We start from the raw sequence: 7,477 nt of genomic DNA, 5'->3' as shown, positions 1-7,477 counted from the left end.
AAATATGTCATTAACTTTGCTTGCTAACGCTAGATCATTACTTAATTAATGACTTTATCTGAGCCATGCAAATCCAAGAGCCACATGTTGCTTTGCTTGTAGTTTTGCACATTTCTTTAGCTGGTGTTTTATCTTATTTTCGAATTTTATTGATATCGGTAAACATATTAACTTGAAGTCGTGTGTGACATTTTTTCTTGTAAGGTAATTAAATAAAACTCTTGATTGCTTTTTTAAGAGTAAAGCTCCGTATGTTTGCATAGTTATTTAAACCGCGCAATTTATTTAACAACGTATTGATGTTGTCTGTTTTCTTTTCTTTTTTAACGTTACGTGTGTCTAGATACTTTTAGGTTTCATGCATGAGTGTAATGTGAATTATTTGTCTAGCTCATTGCATGCTCAATGAATTGAATTGACAACAATTAAATAATTAATTAGCTAGTTGGAATTAAAAGTAAGGAAAACAAATACGTCCACGAAAGAAAAACACAAAATAAGAACGAAAAGGGGGGCCACGTATTGCCACGTCACATAAAAGTCTAAAAAGCACAAACCTGCCATTGCCTTTACTTGAAAAAGAAACTATGAGATGTGTAAACACGTTCATTGCATCAATCTTGAAATTGTATTTTGGGTACATTCTTCCACTTCTCCACCATGAAAAGAGAGGAGGAAAGAAAAGATTGGAATCATCCTTTCTACCGTTTAGAGCGATGATTGATGCATGTGGTTTAATCGATTTCCCTTATCAAGGTAATCAATTTTCCTAGATTGGTCATCGATCAAACGACAAGATTCGTTGTCGACTAGATAGAGCCATGGGAAACGAAAAATGGTACAATATCTTTTCCCACACTAATGTGGAGTATATGAAGATGTGGGGCTCGGACCATCGTCCACTCCTTGCAGCAATTCAATCACGTCCAAAAAAATCTGTGAAAACCTTCATGTTTGACAAAAGGTGGATAGACAAGCTTGGCCTAAAGGAGGCAGTGTTAGATGGTTGGGGTGATAATGAGACCTCGATGGCAAGAACCATCATGAAAAAATCAAGAATTGCAAGAGAGCTATCTCCATTTGGAAGAAAAATAATCAAACAAATTCGGAAAAAATGATCAAGGAGCTTCAAGACAAGATCGACGAAACTTATGGTGATGATCAGGCATCGTCAAAAACTCTCCTCAACCTAAAATGGCGGCTTTGTGAGGCGTATAGGGAAGAGGAAGCATATTGGTACCAAAAAAGCAGAGAATTGTGGCTTGCAGAAGGAGATAATAACACAAAATTCTTCTACGCTTCAACAAAACAAAGGAGAGCAAGGAACAAGATCACTGGCATCCTTAATCAACTAGGAGTCTGGATTGATACAGAAGAAGGAATAGAAAAAGTTGCAGTGGAGTATTTCAGTAATCTCTTCTCATCCTCAAATGCGAGCGACCCTACGATAGCCATTAAGGATGTGCCAACACTGGTTACACCAGATATAAACGCGCATCTTACGACAGAGGTCTTCGAAGAGGAAGTTAAACGAGTTTTGTTCTCCCTGAATCCCGGAAAAACTCCGGGGCCGGATGGTATGACTGCACTGTTTTTCCAAAAATTTTGGGATACCACAAAAGTTGATCTCACTCAGATGGTGAAGAATTTTCTTAGCTCAGGCATTTTTGATAGCAAGCTAAATGAAACAAATATATGTTTGATCCCGAAAGGTGAACGACCTCGAGAAATGTCAAAATTTCGCCCTATTAGCCTATGTAATGTGTGCTATAAGGTGATTTCGAAAATTTGCAGCTTACGTCTCAAAAGGTTTTTACCGGAGCTTATATCTGAGACCCAATCTGAATTTGTGGCATGAAGACTAATCACTGATAATATTCTTATTGCTCAAGAAAACTTTCATGCTCTGCGTTCCAACCAGGCCAACCGGAAAAAAATCTTGGCTATAAAGACGGATATGAGCAAAGCCTACGATAGGGTAGAATGGTATTTTCTAAGAGCCTTGATGGAAATAAAGGGCTTTGATCAACAATGGGTGGGATGGATAATGCAATGCATTACTTCCATCTCTTACCGCATTTTGATCAATGGTGAACCTAAGGGAAGGATTAGACCAACTCGGGGATTCGCCAATGAGACCCTATTTCTCCATACCTCTTCATCTTATGTACAGAAGCCCTGATCGCCCAGCTTAGAAATGCTGAACAAGAGGGCAGGATTCAGGGTTTACGCATTTCGAATGCAAGTCCATGAGTCTCCCACTTGCTTTTCGCGGATGAGAGTCTATTCTTCTGTAGAGCTGACCCTCTACAATGTAAGGAAGTTATCGATATAATCCGCCTCTATGGCGAGGCATCCGGTCAAAAAATCAACTTCTCTAAATCTTTTATCATGTTTGGTACCGAGGTCCCGACCCACATACGACAAGAGATCAAAACTATTGTTGGGATATCACAAGAAGGAGGCATGGGAACTTACTTAGGTCTCCCAGAAAAGATACATGGCTCAAAGGCACAAGTTTTTGCTTTCATAAGGGATAAACTTCACAAAAGAGTCAATTTATGGACGTCGAAATCCCTCTCCAAGGGAGGTAAGGAAGTCCTGATAAAATCAGTGGCGCAAGCAATTCCGACATATGTAATGTCATGTTTTCTCTTACCAAAAGCTATTTGCTCAAAACTAACAAGTGCAATAGCAAATTTTTGGTGGAGCAATAAAACTGATAGCAAAGGAGTACATTGGATTTCATGGGAGCAAATGTGCACGCAAATTTCAGAAGATGGGTTAGGATTCAAAACACTTGAAGAATTTAATCTTGCCCTTTTGGCAAAGCAGCTATGGAGGTTGTTAAGATTTCCAGATTCCCTCCTTAGCCGAGTTCTCAAAGGACGATATTTTAGATACTGTAGCCCTCTAGAGATACAAGTATCAAATCGGCCTTCATATGGCTGGAGAAGTATGCTAGCAGCAAAAGAAGTTCTCTCATACGGTATCCGTAAGACTATAAGCTCGGGGTTCAACACGTGTATCTGGACTGAACCTTGGATCCCAGACACGCCAGCACGAACGCCTCAAGGATTAACCAATAATAGAAATCCCTTGATTTGTGTTAACACCTTGATCGATTTCAATACAAAAAAAATGGAAAATGGAACGTCTTCAGGAACTATTTCCCCCAAAAGAAATTACTCTTATTTTGGGGATCAAACCAAGTTTAAATGCTGCGAGAGATGGGTATTCCTGGACGCAGACTAAATCTGGGAACTACACCGTTAGATCTGGCTATGAAGCCGCGAGAGCTATCTCTCGCCCTGTTTGCGACCCCCTTTCTCAGGGACCTAGTGTTACGACACTCAAGGTGCAAGCATGGAAGTTAAAAACATCACGAAATAAGGACTGGGTGTGTGGCAACATGTCAACGCCTGCATTATCGCCATATTGGTAGAAATAAGGATTGTCCTAGATGTGGAGCGGAGGAGGAAACTATTAATCATATGCTATTTGAATGTCCACCAGCTCGGCAAGTGTGGGCTTTATCAACAATCCCTTCCCACCCATGGTATTCCCTTCATCTTCCCTATATAGCAACCTCGACTATCTATATGGGCGTGGCAGAGACTTGGCGCACTCGATCAGAACTTGAGAACGTTCCCTTGGGTGATGTGGTACATTTGGAAGACAAGAAATAAAAAAGTTTTTGAAAATAGCTCTGAATCTCCACAAGATACTTTGGAGAAAGCTACCCAAGAAGAAGCAGTATGGAGAAGAGCAAACAATAGAGACACACCACCAGTGGTGGTAGGAGCGGGCATGCCTTCGATCCAAATCCCACAAGATTCCATGGTCTGATTTATCGATGGATCCTGGCATACAGAGGTCGACAGGAGTGGACACGGTTGGATTGGGTCTATTGGTGACAGAATCTTACATTTGGGGCTAAAAGGATCGCGATGAAGCATATCACCTTTACATGCAGAGTTGGACACACTTGTATGGGCTATGAGGTGTTTGTTTGCCCTAGACTTGGATAAAGCTCTTTTTGCTACGAATTGCTTGGATTTTCTGTCGATGACGTCTAATGTCGAAGATTGGCCAACCTTTTCCTCAGAACTAAAGGATTTTATTCATTTCAGAGATAGATTTGCTAGCTTCAGTATTATATTTATTCTCCGAGAGAAAAAATATTTGTGCTGATAAGCTTGCGAAATGTGCAAGAGCGCGTGGTTTCTGTTTTTTCCATGTAAGCTCATCGGTACCTAACTGCTCTCTCGAAGAAAGTATCTTCTGAAAACTTAATATATGGGATTTGTTCGGAAAAAAAAAACGTATTCTGCAAATCATATAAATCGTTCACAACTACAAATATCCAATCGTATCAACTAGGACTAGCAACCCCATCAGTCCATTGTATACTATATGTAGCTCGTTTTCCATTTGTAACTTTTTCGCGGATAAAGAAATCAGGTTTGCCAAAAATGTAGTAATATATCATTTTTACATTGCACTTAATATGATACTGCAAGCAACAAAATATTATTGGCATTTTTAATTAAAAATACACTATATGCACTTGCAAACACAAACAAATTAACGAAAAAAAATCTAATTAAATGTAACAACAACAACAAAAAAAAAGCGTAGAGATGGGGTAATTGGAATGAGATGTTTGTACTTCTAGGAGTATCCAGAAGACAATAATTATATGGCTACGTGTAGAATCTTCTGACCATTTGACCCACATTTCTTTGTGTCTGAACTGAAACATATGAAATATGAATTAAGTTGTAATCAAATTATCTATAGAACCCCACGTTTATTGGGGCCTTAAAACTTTGAGTCACTAATTCTGTTTCTGTATAGTCATTTCCATATTTGACTCTTGAGCGTGACTCTCCAGTCTCCACCTTTTGATTTCATTTTTTGTTGTTTTGATAATGAAATAATTTTTTTTTAGTGGTCAAGATTATTTCATGCAAATATAATTTCCTGAAAGGAATGCTAGAAACTCCACGAAAATAGTAGGTGCATAAAAATTCTCACCAGATTTTTTAGTGATACATACACAACTCGAAAAGTAGCGGAGAGTATCCATCCAATGGGAAATGGGAAATTGGAAAGATTCGATCATCATATATTAGAGAACAATATTGCCGAAACTCACAACATATGAAAGAAATGAGACGTGCCAAAGGCTGAATGAGTACATCCTAAGCGTACAGATATACCTTGTTCTCTTACCACTGTAGTTACTTCCCAAAAACATCAATTTTATTTATTTTTTTGAATAAATGTTAAATTATATTCAAGAAATAAAATACTTTGATACAACTAGTGCAGCATATTTCTTATGAGTTTTTGAAAAAAACCAAACTTTAATACACAAAACTACTAAATTTTTGTGGCAAACCAAGCTTGCAGTCCAGTTTCATATTGTCGATTCCCCATAAGTCCAATAGATAAGAGTTGGTCTCTCATGTGTCTATCAATCGCGTGAATGAGGTGTGAGGCAGGCCGCAAAGAGACTCACCATGCCTTCTCCTATTCCGTTCCTGCCAAAGGGTATATACTGTTGTTTGCAGCACATAGTAAGCCAAAAACCGTTGGATTCAATCTCCCCAATCATGACAAGCAGAAGAGATGATGGTGTGCCAATTAGTTGAAAATTTAGCCTTGTAGACATTAAGCGCAGAGGCTTTCCAGACCTCAGCCGAACATTACGTATTGGTCGGCTTGTTTTCTACAGTGAAAATTTGCAATCACACATATTTTATTCACGTATCTTAAATGCAATTTTAGTTATTTGATTACATGTACATATATGTCCATTAAAAGATGGTCTCCGATAAGAGGTCGTTGTCAAGTGTATAACCTGAGAATGGGTCTGTTTGATTGACTCTCTTAAGAAGGGATGATTAGTTGATGAAAAGGACAAAAAGGAGTTTTAGGAGATAGAATGTATATTCAATCATTACCAACTTACGTAAGCTTTCTTACCCCAATTTACTATTTGCTCTCATTTATATCGTCATATACTTTCATTCCCCTCTTATTTAATTAACTCGACCATTAATTTATTTTATTAATTTGAAAGACCCATTTTCAAAACATCTTGGGTTTTTGATCTATCCTCGAGGCAAAAGACCGATTCGTTTAGGAAAACAAAATAAGAATTTCATCCACTTCATGTCATTTATGGCTATAATATGTTCTAGCAAATAATTAATTTTATCAAAATATGTTGTTTGGTTACTTAGAAACAGAGAAACTAATAACGCACGCAAACGGCATATCGCATACTCTGTACATGCAAATTAGTCTAATTATATGTACTAGAACTTTGTATAACTCAGATTTAACAGGTTTTTTTAAGAAATCAGAATTCTCTTCCTCGAATGCTTTTAATTATTTATATGTTTATTTTTTTTTGGCAAACTAATTATTTATATGTATGATTGAAATTTCTGTAGAAGTGATTACGTAAGTAATATGTGGATTCGTATCTTTCTGTCATAAACAGTTTACTAGTTTAGTACTTTGGCCATATGCATATGTAGAAGTAAAAGTGATTTCAACCATTTTCAAGCGTTTGTAAAATATATTTTTATTGTTTCTTAGTTTGATTAATGTATGAAAATGAGTAAATTAGACTCCACCTATTTAACTAAATGGTGTAGCCAGAAGAAAAAAAAAGTATTCAAAATCATGAATTTGCGGTGGAAAGAGACTAGTAATATACATGATCTGATATCCGGTCCAAGTAAATAGACGTCTGTTCCGGAATTTTTAGTTATTTAAAGAGTGTAATGTAAGAACTTATTAATGGGTTTGAATAACGGTTAAAATTATTTGAGCAATCATTTTGAACAATGAGTCATTTGCGTTATCTCCACACCAAGCCTACGTTCATGGTTTAGTATTAAACTTCTGCTAACATTTATTCTGACTAATATAGCTTGATAGAGCGATCATATATATAATGGTATTGTAGTATTTATTTGGTAAACATTAATTAATTTGCGAACAAATCATAGATAGGTTTCTATCATTGAAAGGTATAAGTAGCATAGCTAAATGAATGTGTGTGTTTGTGTAAAGCTAGATTCGTATAAACCGATTGGAATCAGAAAACGATAGAATCGGGGGAGGTTTAATTTCACCCACATGATTGTCATTTTTCCTTTATGTGGCAGCCACACAGGTTTATATGCATACATCATATATCAATGTGGGTCACCTAGCTGCTTGAATTATTGGGGTTTGATCATTCGATGTTATTAATATTTTGGTTTACGTTTTCGGGTTAATTTTCCATATAATGCATTTAGAACATCATCCATACCAAAAAAAAGATCATGTCCTATAATATGATAAACGAGGTAACATCTTTCTGATACATATAGAGATATGAGCATATGTTAAACTTTAAAGTTTTAACCTGAAAACAAGAAGAACTAATGTTAATAACTTTAAAAGTCTT

The 7,477-nt window shown here is 36.8% G+C and overlaps 1 pseudogene; it reads left to right on the top strand.

The window, feature by feature from the left end:
- The first annotated feature begins 2,958 nt into the window (after positions 1 to 2,958).
- LOC147939584 (uncharacterized) lies at positions 2,959 to 4,194 on the top strand (annotated as a pseudogene).
- Positions 4,195 to 7,477: the final 3,283 nt, after the last annotated feature.

Source organism: Camelina sativa, chromosome 8, assembly GCF_030686135.1.
Source record: "Camelina sativa cultivar CO46 ecotype springtype chromosome 8, ASM3068613v1".
Lineage (NCBI taxonomy): Eukaryota > Viridiplantae > Streptophyta > Magnoliopsida > Brassicales > Brassicaceae > Camelina > Camelina sativa.
This window is presented reverse-complemented; position numbering and strand designations above follow the sequence as displayed.